Source organism: Sciurus carolinensis, chromosome 1 (genome assembly GCF_902686445.1).
Source record: "Sciurus carolinensis chromosome 1, mSciCar1.2, whole genome shotgun sequence".
Classification (NCBI taxonomy): domain Eukaryota; kingdom Metazoa; phylum Chordata; class Mammalia; order Rodentia; family Sciuridae; genus Sciurus; species Sciurus carolinensis.
In genome coordinates this window covers 48,718,173-48,732,745 of record NC_062213.1, presented here as the reverse complement: position 1 = coordinate 48,732,745, position 14,573 = coordinate 48,718,173, and positions in this window count along the sequence as shown.

The following is a 14,573-nucleotide window of genomic DNA, read 5'->3' as shown; positions in this document are numbered from 1 at the left end:
CAAAATCTCTGGGATGCTGTGAAAACAGTACTAAGAGGAAAATTGATTGCATGGAGCACATACAATAAAAGAACAAAAAGTCAACAAATAAATGACCTAATACTACAGCTTAAAGCCCTAGAAAAAAAAAAAAAAGAACAGATCAACACCAAAAGTAGTAGAAGACAGGAAATAATTAAAATCAGAGTTCAAATCATTGAAATTAAAACAAAAGAAACAATTCAAAAAATTAACAAAACAAAAATTGGTTCTTTGAAAAAATAAACAAAATTGATAAACACTTAGCCACACTAACAAAGAGAAAGAGAGAGAAAACTCAAATTACTAAAATTTGGGATGAAAAAGGAAATATCACTACAGACACAGAAATACAAAACATAATTAGAAGCTATTTTGAAAATATATACTCCAACAAAATAGAATAGCTTGAAGACATCAACAGGTTTCTAGAAACATATGATCCACCCAAACTGAATCTGAAGGACATACACAATTTAAAAAGATAAATTTCAAGCAGTGAAATAGAAGAAGTCAATAAAAGCCTACCAACAAAGAAAAGTCTGGGACCAGATGGATTCTCAGCTGAGTTCTACAAGACCTTCAAAGAAGAGTTCATTATAATACTCCTCAAAGTATTCCATGAAATAGAAAAGGAGGGAATCCTTCCAAACTCATTCTATGGAGCTAGTATCACTCTGATACCAAAATCAGACGAAGATGCATCAAGAAAAGAAAACATTAGACCAATATCCCTGATGAACACAGGTGCAAAAATCCTTAACAAATGCTGGCAAATTGCATACAAAAACACATTAAAAAGATAGTGCCCCATGTTCAAGTGAGTTTCATCCCAGGGATGCAAGGTTGGTTCAACATCTAGAAATCAGTAAATGTAATTCACTACATCGACAGGCTTAAAGTTAAGAATCACATGATTATTTCAATAGATGCAGAAAAAGCATTTGATAAAATACAGCATCCCTTCATGCTCAAAACACTAGAGAAAATAGGGATAGTGGGAACATTCCTTAACATTGTAAATGCTATCTATGATAAGCCCACGGCCAACATCATTCTAAATGGAGAAAAACTGAAAGCATTCCCCCTAACTGGAACAAGGCAGGGTTGCCCTCTTTCACCACTTCTATTCTACATCATCCTTGAAACTCTAACCAAAGCAATTAGACCAAAGAAATTAAAGGAATACAAATAGGAAAAGAACTCAAACTATCACTATTTGATAATTACATGATTTCATATTTAGAGGAGCCAAAAAATTCCACCCGAGAAAACTTCTAGAACTTATAAATGAATTCAGTTAAGTAGCAGGATATAAAATCAATACTTGTAAATCTAATGTATATTTATGCATAAGGGATGAAGCTTCTGAAAGAGAAATTAGAAAACTACCCCATTCACAATAGCCTCAAACAAAAAACATACAATACTTGGGAGTCAATCTAACAAAAGAGGTGAAAGAACTCTACAATGAGAACTATAGAATCCTCAAGAAAGATATTATCAAAAAACCTTAGAAGATGGAAATATCTCCCATGTTCTTGAATAGGCAGAATTAATATTGTCAAAATGATCATACTACCAAAACTGCTATACAAATTCAATGCAATTCCAATTAAAATCCCAATTATATGCTTCATAGAACTAGAAAAAGCAATCATGAAATTAATTTGGAAGAATAAGAGACCCAGAATAGCTAACGCAATCCTTAGCAGGAGTAAGGAAGCTGGGGGTATCACAATATCAGACCTTCAACTATACTACAGAGCAATAGTAACAAAAATGGCATGGTACTGGTACTAAAATAAGTAGATCAATGGTACTGAAAGAGCACACAGAGACAAACTCATATAAATACAATTTATCATACTAGACAAACCAAAAACATAAAATGGAGAAAAGATAGACTGTTTAACAAATGGTGCTGAGAGAACTGGAAATCCATATGCAGTAAAATGAAACTAAATACCTGTCTCTCACCCTGCACAAAACTCAACTCAAAATGAATCAAGGACCTAAGAATTAGACCAGAGACCCTGCATCTAATAGAGAAAAAGTAGGTCCAAATCTTCATCATGTCAACTTAGGACCAGACTTCCTTAACATGACTCTTAATGCACAAGAAATAAAAACAGGAATCATCAATAATTAGTATAGTTCCAAACTAAAAAGCTTTTTCCCAGCAAAGGAAACAATACACAAGGTGAAGAGAGAGCCTACAGAGTATGAGAAAATCTTTGCCACACATTCAGATAGAGCAGTAATCTCCAGAATTTATAAAGAACTCAAAAAACTTCATACCAAGAATACATTAACCCAATCAATAAATGTACTAAGGAAATTTGCAGACACTTCACAGAAGATCTACAAGTAATCAACGAATATATGAAAAAATGTTCAACATCTGTAGTAATAAGAGAAATGCAAATCAAAACTACCCTAAGATTTCATCTCACCCCAATTAGAATGTCTATTGTCAAGAATACAAGCAACAGTAAATGTTGGTGAGGATGTGGGGGAAAAGGTACACTCATACATAGCTGGTGGGGTTGCAAATTAGTGCAGCCACTTTGGAAAGTGGTGTGGCGATTCTGTAGAAAACTTGGAATGGAACCACCATTTGACCCAGATATCTCACTCCTTGGCCTATACCCAAAGGACTTAAAATCAGCATACTACAGTGATGCAGTCATATCAATGTTTATAGCATCTCAATTCACAATAGCTACATTGTGGAACCAACCTAGATGCTCTTCAATAGATGAATGGATAAATAAAGCATGATATATACACACAACAGAATATTATTCAGCCATAAAGAAGAATAAAATTATGACAACTGCAAAATATCATGCTAAGTGAAATAAGCCAATTCCAAAAAACCAAAGGCCAAATGATCTCTCTGATAGGTGGATGATGATACATAATTGGGGGATGGGAGGTAGGCAAGAATGGAGGAAGGTTGGATTGTATAGAGGAAAAAGAGAGTTGGAGAGGGGGTGGGGGGAAGTAAAAATAACAGAATGAAACAAACATCATTATCCTATATACATGTATGATTACACAAATGGTGCAACTCTGCTTCATGTATAACCAGAGAAACAACAGTTGTACCCCATTTGTGTACAATGAATCAAAATAAAAAATTAAAAAATATAACTATAGAATACATTCTATTATACACATTTCTTTAACTAAAATTTTTATATTTTTCAACTTTTCTACTTCTGTATTATGTACTTTATAATAAAATATTATGATTAATAAAACAGTAAATAATAACAATAAATAAATAAAATTTAAAAATCAGTGCAAAAATCTAAGGTTACATGCACTTCATGTTTTGACTTTTCAAGAAATCTTATGACTTTTATCATCTACCTTTAGGAGTTTGATTTATTTTGAGTCAACTTTTTACATTTTGAGATGTTTCAAGGTTCATATTTTCCCCTTTGGGAATTCAATTGTTTGAACAAATTTTGCAGAAAAAGACTGTCCTTTCTCCATTGAATATTCCTTGTACCTTTGTAAAAAATCAGTTGATGATATTTGTGAAAGCAACTTGTTCCTCTTTTTGTTTATAACCCGTCTTACAATACATTTCTCCTGGGTAGCATATAATAAGGTGTGTTATTTTATCCAATCTGACAAGTCTTACTTTTTAGTGTATGTTTAGACATTCACATTTAAAATGAGACAGTCAAAATAAATTGGAATATTTAACCACTTCGTTTTTGTTGCATTTTCAGAATTTTTTTCTGTTTATGTCTTCTCTAGATTTAATTTAGGATATCTTATGATTCAATTCTATCTCTACTATTGACTTTGTCTTTTAAAAGCATTTTAGTCACTCTCTTTTGTAAGATATTGTGTATGAGTTGTTTGCATTTCTGGACTAATAAATATTATGATAGGTGATACTAGTTGTTGAGAGTTGTTAGGAAAATTAAAGTGTTTCTAAGAACTCCATAAAAAACTATTTTTTTAGATTAAAATCTCTAAAAATCAAAATGTGTCTTAACCACGAGAACTTGAAGAAACTGTAGAAGAGTGTTAATGAAACATGGGAAGAATTAAGCAAAAGAGTAAGAAAGAAGTTCCTTTGTAGTTTAGAAAGGCATCAAGAGCAAAGAAAAATCTTGGAAATGGCAAGTGAAAACGCTGCAGAACTAGTTAAATAGAAATTCTGGTCGCAAATCAGCAATAAGATAGAGTAAGTGTATAAAATCCAAATTACACAGACCCACAATGGGCAATGCCAGATATTAATTATGTACCTTAAACAATGCAGCTGGACTGCATGAATGTAAATATATTAATATGTAAGAAAAATGAGTTAAAATACTCATAATAAGTGTTAGATTCTACTAAAATGGCACATTGTATGCTATCATTAACTAGAAAAGTAACTTTAAGACTGTAGGATAGTTACAATTAAATGTTCTATTCTCTGTAGTAAAAAGTAAGTGAATTTGCAATTACTAACTAAAAAACACACTGAACTCTGAATAAACGAATCAGGGAAATTAGGGGAAAATAATAGAAAATGTTCCAGATGAAGAGGTTGACACAGAACACAAGATGGAGAAGTTAGTGATGTCTCTCTCACATTACATAAAAAGGGGCGGAATCTTACATTGTTTAGTCACTTTTATTTTAGCACCAAAAATTTTGGAAATAATGCTACTTTATTGATTTTCAAAGGGCTAGGCAGAGAGTAATATGCACAGACTAATATGTAAAATGCTGCTGATGTTTGTTAAGGCAATCTTCAACAATGTAGATCATACCCATGAATTTATTCTAAAATTCTGTGTAAAACAATGTATATTACTTCAAAATTTTTTCTTCAGAAACTGTCCTCTTTCAGAACTCAAGGAAAATGAGTTTGAGACACCACCAACTTTACTAAACACATGCTTATATCATCATAGATGACCAATGCTTCAGGTTTCATAAGCCCACGCATTTCTGAGTTCTAGCATGATTTAACAGGTTCTCCTTAGATCACTGTACAGAGCTAGATGAAGGTGGACAAGAGTATTTGTTCTTATAGAAGAGAACATAGATGTTATCTTCCTACTGGTATTGTTCAGTTTGCCCCAGAATTGAATTATAAAACTTAGTTATGCTACAACAATGAACTAAGGTGAAGGTGAATTTCAGGCAGTTTTGGAGAAGACTAAGATCTGAATAAGACAAAATCAATACTGTGAGAAATCTATCTTATCAGATTTTCTTACTTAACATGTTGAATATATAAGATGTTTGGTCTCACCTTGACATCTCTTATAATCACAACAGGATTTTTTCTCACTCAAGAGTTCATTTTTTGCAATATGAAATTCATAATTACAGAAAAAAACAAAAACATAACAGCTTTAAGTTATTTTTCCTGTCCACTTATTTTAGTTTCCAATTTTCTCTTGGTAATAGGAACAAAAACAGTGACACTGAGAGGTTGATTGGAACAAGTAATCGCACACATGCATTTTACCCTGTCCATTTGTGTAGAAAATAAAGTGATTTGTATCAATGAATTAATACTGCACAATACTCATTACTGACTTGATTATTTAAAGCATGGATTTTATTATGTTAAATGTTATAAAGAACCCAAGATAAAAGCCATGGGGCTTACCTTAGAGTTTAGGCAGTATTATTGGGTTGAATCTTGTTCCCTCAATTTCAGTTGAAGTCCCAATTCTCAGCATCTCAGAATGTCAACATCATTATGGAGACAAAATCTTTATAGAAGTGATCAGGCTAAAGGAAGCTGCTAAGGAGAGTCCTAATCCAATACAAGTGATGTCCTTATGAGAGATTAGGATGAACAGGAGAGACATGAGGGAATGTTTATAGAGAGGAAAGAAAAATCATATGAAGAGGCAGCAAGAAGGTGGCCATCAACAAGTTGAGGAGAGAGACCGCCAAGAAAAGAACCCTGCAGGCACCTTGGTCTTGGATTTCAGTCACCAGAACTGTAAAAAAATCAATTTCTAGTGCTTAAGCCATTCAGTCTTTCATAGTTTTCTTATGACAACTGTAGTAAATTAATGCAAGTGATACATAATAAAAAATTATCCTTACCCCTAAGAGGTTGACCCTTTGCACCCTGCTTCTGGGAGGTAATCTACGTTTTCCTGGGGTTTTTGGATTAACCAGATAGTAATAATGTGATTTAGAGTGGGATCTGGCCACACCAGGATGAGAAATAATAGGATTTAGTATAGAGGTTTGAGTCATATGGTACCAGTTAGCCTGAAGTCTGAGATCAACCACATAAACAACTGGTCAATTGATCAATCATAATTGCTAGATGGGGTCCCAATAAAATATCTGAACATCAAAGCTTGGGTGAAGCTTTCTGCATGCCAATACTCCATATATATTGTCACACATCAACGTCAAGAAAGAAATTCTTCCTGGTTGCACAGGGAGGGGAAAATGATAGTTACAAGTTTGGTACTTCACTGGACTCCGTTCTATGTAGTTTTTCTAATGACTAATTTTATACTGTGTCTGTATCTTGTAATAAAACATAACCATAATTGCTTTCAATATGTTCCAAGAGTCTTCTAATAAATTAATAAAAATGTGGTCACAAACAGAAAACACTTAAATTAGATACTCAAATATGATACAAATAAACATCAGGGTGGTTTGGGGAACCTCCTGAACTTGCAGTTTGTGTCAAATGTGAAGGTAGTCTCCTGTGGACAGGGATCTCTTGTGGAGAATGATCCTCTAATTCACAGTTGGTTAACTCCTGCAATGGAGATATCACAAAATTAAAATATTAGTTATGTAGCAATCTGGATACTTTTGTTTGAAAATTCATTCATAAATACTTCTTGTAAAATAATTGAAATTATTTCAAAGAGCAATTTAACAAAACACCCATACAGTGAGGGTATAGCACTACTCCTATAAGCAGATTAGATGCATGATTCTCAATTCTGTTGGAGAATATTGTAGCAGCCCAAAGGCAGAGTCACATCTTCTCTTCTTTCCCTAGATCACACAAATATTAGAAAAAGATTCATGGCTAGCCATGATGTTTTAGTCACACACACACACACACACCCTAATGTATATATTAGATTTCAGCTCTCATGTTGTTTTGTCACCATCTAAACACAGGCTCTTTTGGTTGCGTATGATGAGGAATGCTTTTTGCTACTTCTGTAAAAACCAGTAAGTGCCATAGGCAGAGTTTTGATGTTGATACATTTTCAGAGATTTAGCTAATCTAATTTTAAGATTAAGATTCTCAAAGTTAATATTTCCTGTGTGCTGCTGGCTGTGAAGTTGAGAATTGTGAACAGAGGAAAGAATGGTGAAGAAGGAAGGAAGACTTTACCAGTAGCATTTTATTTTTAAAATAAATGGTTCCTATGTGTGTATTTGGAACAATTCTTATAATTTATCTTCATTCTTTACCCTATGTACAGAAAGAATTTTATTTCTTTTTAACTAAATGGTTGAATGAAAGCCATATTTCTAATGTGTTTGAAAATCCCTTTTTAGTTAGTTCTCCCTGAGAGAAACTTTGGACAGATTGAGGTAAAAACATATTTTGCATAAAATGTCAGGTCCCATATAAAACAGAAGTTTTATTTCTCTTGGACAAGGTAAAATTCTCTTACTGGCTACAATCATCCATCCAACCTATCAATCAATGGGTGATTTATATTTTTTCCCCTTTATTTGCTTTGGATTCTTGATTCAGGTTGTACTCTCTTATTGCTCACTCAGTAAATGCTCCAGAATGGGATGTAGTGAGGTTCTTAGAGTATTTGAAATATGGTAGAAATACTTTATTCAATTTTTCTGTAGTCAATGGAGCCTATGAACTCTTTTCCTAAACCTCTTCCTTTTGCTTTCATGTTCAAGGATGATCATCTACAGTGGGTTTGCAGGTCAACAGAAGGGTTAGTATTATCAATCTTTCAGTTCATAATGCTTCAACCTCATGTGCCTTACGTACTCCTCTTGAATGTTGATTTCTAGAAAGTAAATGTGAGTGCTATCTGAACAAGTTCTTGTGAAAAAGAAATGTGGTCACAAACAGAAAACAAATTAGATATTCAAAAAATAAGGAAACACTTAATATTCATTGAAATCTGAATGAATTTCATGTTTTCAAAAATACCATACAAGGTATTTAACATAAAATTTGCCATTTTAACCATGCTTAAGTGTACAGTTCTGTGGCATTAAAATTTCCATTTTTAAAGAACATGCTGTGAACCTTAAAAATGCAGAGGACACATCATCTATTCTTATTATCTATGCCCTTTAGACATGAACTTAGAGAAATGCTTTGAGGTAGATGCTTCTGTCAAGTACACTTCATATTATTAACATAAAAGGCTCTGGCTTATAAATCCCATACTACCAGATAGAATACCAAGATTCTGTGGCAGCTATCTTTACAACTGGTAAATGAGACAAAGTAGTCTCTCTGTACTCATTGTTTAGACTTGCTCTGTTCACTTGTTCTCACCTGGTTAGGCTTTTCTCCATTGGCTTAAAGCAAATCATTCCCTAGGCCTTAAGACAGAATTCAACACAGTATTACTTTGAAATTTCCTGGTTCAAAGCATATCACATAAGCTGTGTTGTCAGCTTAATTCCACAGAGCAAGACTGAAATACACATGTCATCTTACAACTAAGAAATAAAAAGGTTTGCATTGACACAGCACAGACAACAAACAGCAAACCCAGGAATGGAACCCGGACTAACACCCACAAGCTGCTGTCATTCACTTTATGAAATCTAACTGAAACTTTTTTCACAGAAAAGTGAATGATTAATGGACTGTACAAAACTTTCTGCTATACATCACCAGTCTACCATCAAGTGTGCTCTCCACTGGCTAATATAAGAAGGTTTAGGCACATTCAATCAAATCTGAGAAAAGTGCCAAAAAAGAAATTAGTTTGTCTCCTAAAAATTGTTATTTTACTTATTCATCATACTACAGGAAATGTTGGACTTTTTCCCCATTTCTGACCCACTTTTTTGGGGGGACAGGGTGATACCAGGGATTGAATCCAGGGGTGCTTAACCACTGACTCACATCCCCAGCCCTTTCATTTATTTTGAGGCAGGGTCTTGCTAAATTGATTAGGGCCTCACTAAACTGTTGAGGCTGGCTTTGTCCCAACCACTTTTCCTAATCCTTCCCATTTCCTTAGGACACACTGGCCAGCAAGGTTAGATTAAGTTATGCAGCTGGGTGTGGTGGGGCATGCCTGTAATCCCAGCAACTTGGGAGGCTGAGGCAGGAAGATTGCAAGTTCAAAACTAGCTTTGGCAGACTAGTAAGGGACTTAGCAACTCAGCGAGATCTTGTCTATAAATAAAATATAAAAAGGGCTGGGGATGTGGTCAGTGATTAAGCACCTCAGGGTTCAATCCTTGGTACCAAATATACATATATATATATATATATATATATATATATATATATATATATATATATATAAAATGCAGCATATTTTGAGTGTGTTTATTGTCAAAAGATAATTCAAAAGTCCTAGCACTCTATGCATATGGCCTGCAATGTAGGTTGATAGAATCTTCAGAGTTCACCATTCTGTGCCCCTAAAATAAGCTATTTTAACAAGTATCTTCGAGGTAGTCTTAGCAGGACATTCAACTCAAGTACTGAGTCATTCTGAAGTATTTTTTCTTAAGAATTTTAGGGAGGGGGGCAAGAATGGAGGAAGGAAGGACTGTATAGAGGGAACAGAGAAACAACATGTATCCCATTTGTTTACAATAAAAAAAATAAAATAAAAAAAAAGAGAAAAAGAAAAAAAAAAAAAAAAAAGAATTTTAGGCCAGAAAACTAAGAATCAAACCAGTGACAATAAGTGAAAAAATTTTCCTTTCCATGCAATACTTTTATTTCAGGTAAACTCAGAAAGTACACAAGCTTGTGACTGTTCAACCATTAAAGTAACCTGCAGATCTTCACTTAGGAAAAAATCTTCTCCAATACTCCTTTTAGATAAGGCCTCCAGCAAGACATCCCCTTTGACTAGTACCAACAACAGCAGTGGGCAAGAGCTACTCCCAGAAAGCACAACCTGGACTGTGGGATGGACTAAGGAAAACTGAAGCCAGCCTGGGCATCTACCATTCCTGCCCAAGGGAATTTCCTAATTGCTTGGGGATAGTGACTGGGGGTGTGATTCCCTTTCCCCTCTTTATTAAATAGGCATATTTACAGTAATTCTGATGTTACTTCTCTACCATTGTGTATAGGTTAGTTAGAGATTAATCAATATCTTTTATTATATAGGTCACTACAATAGTTGAATGTGAGTCTGATGGAGGGAAATGTATCTGAAAGTCTTGGGCCCAAGCAGGATAAATAGGACTGAATGGGATTTGGAGATTGAATTTCTTGATTAAGAGTGAGTTTCAAGTGTGAACATAAGGGTTGACCTAAGTATTTGAGTGGGAAAAGGCAAAGCTGATGACACAGAAACCTAAACTTCCTTGATTCTGTAGTCTGCCCCTCTTTTAGAGTAGCATTAGAACATAAAATACTGTGAACTATAAAAATGTCCTGAGCTATGCTTTCCAACTCTGACTTTGTAGAATTGTTCTTGAGCACTTGGAATATGTTTAGGAGTTGAATTTTAAATTTTATATACTTTTACTCAATTTAATTGAAATAACCACATGTGATTAGCAGCTATTGTATTGGACAGCACAGTTGCACAGTTTTATGGTGAGTTTTTCTTACAGGGAATGTGGTTGTCCAGTAAAAAATTCCTATTTCCAGATCCCTTCATGCCTAACTAGGTTTAGCTGAGGTCAAGTAAACTAAGCTTTGGGAAAGGAATAAAAAAAAAATAATATATGCAATCTGCAGGTGATACTTTTGAAAGGAAGGTATGTTGGTGTGTTTTTCTTTCCTTCTTTATAACTGGTTGGGATGTAAACAACTGAGTCACTTCTCTCATATAAATGAGGGTAGCACTTTCAGGGATGTCAGAACGAGACGGAAAGTCAACTGTGTAAAAGAAGTATTTTGGCTTGTTATGCCTCCCATATTTTGTTTTTTTTTTTTATCAAGTTTTTATTTCATTCCCTTTTCTTTATAATATATTCTTCTTGAAAACTGCTATAACTTCTGAATGTAAGGATTCCTGTATTTCCTCAAGTCTATAAATTTCTGAGACTTGTGAATATAGGATTGCCTTTTTTTTCTTCTCTGGACTTCTGAAAATTGAATGAAACATATGTTAGACTTTTATCCCCATCCTTCTTAACTTTTGTGACATATTTTCTATCTCTATATAGTTCTCTGTGATATATCTGAGGAATTTTTCTGAGATTCATCTTCAATCTTTTATTTACTTATGTATGCTTTATTGCTTTATTTGATAGGGAGATCTCAATTTCAGTGTTTGTATCTAGAAAATGTCTCAGGGATATTTGTTCCTTCCAATTTTTTTCTGTTTCTAGTGTATAATTTTCATTCCACAAGTTCTAAAAAACCTCTTTAATCCATCAAATATTATTTTGTATCCCTTTCTTGAGGAATCTTGTATACCTAAAGTTGATGCTATTTTCATTTTTTCATCTTACTAATGCTGGTTTATTCCATATGTTTTATAGATTTGAATCCTGAGCTTACGATGTTTGAGAAATTTTTCCAAAGTTATTTTCAAATGTTTGGTTTGAGGTTTATTTCCTTCTACTCCATTCAGGGTTTTTGGACAAGCATCAAACCCTGTCTTTTTACCAGCTTATGTATTCCCTGTACCCTATTCTTTTTACAAGTTAATATGAGACTCAAAGATGCATTCTCTCTCTATGAATACCAATAGCTATTCATGATCCTTGGTTTTGAGTATCTACAAAGATTCAGAGTTATTTACAGCCTGGGTTTCATCATATCACTGTGCTGGCCATTTTCCCTCCTATTTGGATTCCATCACCTTCTCTTACATGTGAATGTACATATTTGTATGATGTGATGTTTATTCCATACTAATCACCATTTGTAGGTATATTATAAAGGAAATTTTTATGGATATCTCCTTTGTGATGAAAATAAAACTTTCTGATAAACTTTGAGATAAAAATTAGCTTTGACTTTTACATGAATTCAAATTAGTCTTGTTTCTCTCAACTCAGTATTGTGTGTGTACTTTAATTTATAAGAACCTAAATATCAACTTCAATATTCTATAAGTACAACATAATTTTCCTACTTTTTTCTCAACACTTGTTAATGTTTTAACATTAGTTTTGTGCTAATGTAATTCTAACATTAGGTAGTTCTGACACTTTTCATTTATGTCTCATAGGTTCATTCACATATTCATTGTATTATTAATTTGATAATTATTAAGAATATTCAAACTAAAAAGCTTTCTCTCAGCAAAGGGAACTATCAGCAATGGGAAGAGAGAGCCTACAGAGTGGGAGAAAATCTTTGCCACATATACTGCAGATAGAGCACTAAAATTTCCAGAATATATACAGAACTCAAAAAATTCTACACCAAATAACCCAATCAACAAACAGGCTAAGGAAATGAACAGACACTTCACAGAAGAAGATCTACAAGCAATGAACAAACATATGATAAAATGTTCAACATTTCTAGTAATAAGAGAAATGCAAATCAAAACTACCCTAAGATTCCATCTCACCCCAATTAGAATGGCCATTATCAAGAATACTAGCAACAATAGGTGTTGGCCAGGATGTGGGTACACTCATACGTTGCTGGAAAAAGGTACACTCATATGTTGCTGGTGGGGTTGCAAATTAGTGCAGCCACTCTGGAAAGCAGTGTGGAGATTCCTTAGAAAACTTGGAATGGAACCACCTTTTGACCCAGCTATCCCACTCCTTGGCCTATACCCAAAGGACTTAAAATCAGCATACTACAGTGATGCAGCCACATCAATGTTCATAGCTACTCAATTCACAGTAGCCAGATTGTGGAACCAACCTAGATGCCTCTCAATTGATGAATGGATAAAGAAACTGTGATATATATATATATATATATATATATATATATATATATACAATGGAATATTACTCAGTCATAAATAATAATAAGATTATGACATTTGCAGGCAAATTGATGAAATTGGAGAATATCATGCTAAGTGAGATGAGCCAATCTCAAAAAACCAAAGGGTGAATGATCTCACTGATAAGCGGATGATGATACATAATGGGGGGATGAGAGGGAGGCAAGAATGGAGGAAGGAGGGACTGTATAGAGGGAAAAGTGGGGTGGGAGGAGTGGGGGGAAGGAAAAAAATAATAGAATGAATCAAACACCATTACCTTATGTAAATGTATGATTACACAAATGGTATGCCACTACTTCATGAACACACAGAGAAACAAGATGTACCCCATTTGTTTACAATAAAAATAATTTTAAAAAGAACATTCTATGTTCATTGCATTCTATGTTAATTACATGGGGAATTCCAAAGAAGCTACATGAAGAAATACAAGGAAAAGTTTTTTTTTTAATTAATAAATCCTGAACTGTACAATTTAAAGGAAATGTCAATGGGTTTAAAAAGTGCCAAGTGAGTTCACATTCATTAAGTAAAATATAGCAGAGTTTCAAAATTGTATTTTAATTTTGGATTTTTATTTGAAGTGTTTCTCTAATTTGAGAGATTACTCTTTAAAAACCAGTATAGCATGGTATTGACCTGATCCTGTAATTACTTCATATATGAATCATGAAGATAAGTTGTAAAATGCACTGGGCAACTTGTAGTAAACATAGGTATTGATAAAGCTGGGTATCTCTGGCATATGTGATTCATCAGATGATAATTCCGTCAGTGATTTTTTTGAGTATATGTAGGAAAATTTTTAAATGTACAGAATTTATGCTTGTAGAATCAAGTGAGGGCTTTGGAAGCATGGGATAGTTGTGAAAATGATAAAACAGAGATAAAAGTTACAAGGTAAATCCACAAGTTGTCACTAAAAAACCCATGGTGGTTCTAAATGATTGCCACATGCTCCCACTTTTGATAAACAGCTTCTGACATGAAGTCATTTGGGGCATGTGTAATCACATGACTTGCTGCACATGACTTGCTGCACCTGAAATATAGATCCTAAATTAGCTTCATGTGACAAAACATTTCCTTTAGCCTTCTCTGTTTTGTGTTTATTAATTTTTTAAAGTTATTTCTTGATAATTTGTCATCTCTTGACTTGTGTAAAATTGAATCTGAACTAATAATTCAATATTTCTCACATGCTCATTTTAATATCTATCACGCATTCTGTTATTTCCTGTACTTTTAGGCACTATTGACCCACAATGAAAGCTTCATGAAAATGTTATTTTACTTCAGTAGCAAAACATTTTTAGCATGCATTTCAAATTTTATACCTTTCTTCCTGCTGCACATTTTGCAAATTAAATTTGCATTTATCTTTACCTATACACTGAACAAATTACAAATTAAAGATGGGATAAAACACTTGGTATAAACTGAAATTCAACAGTATGAGCATTGCATTGC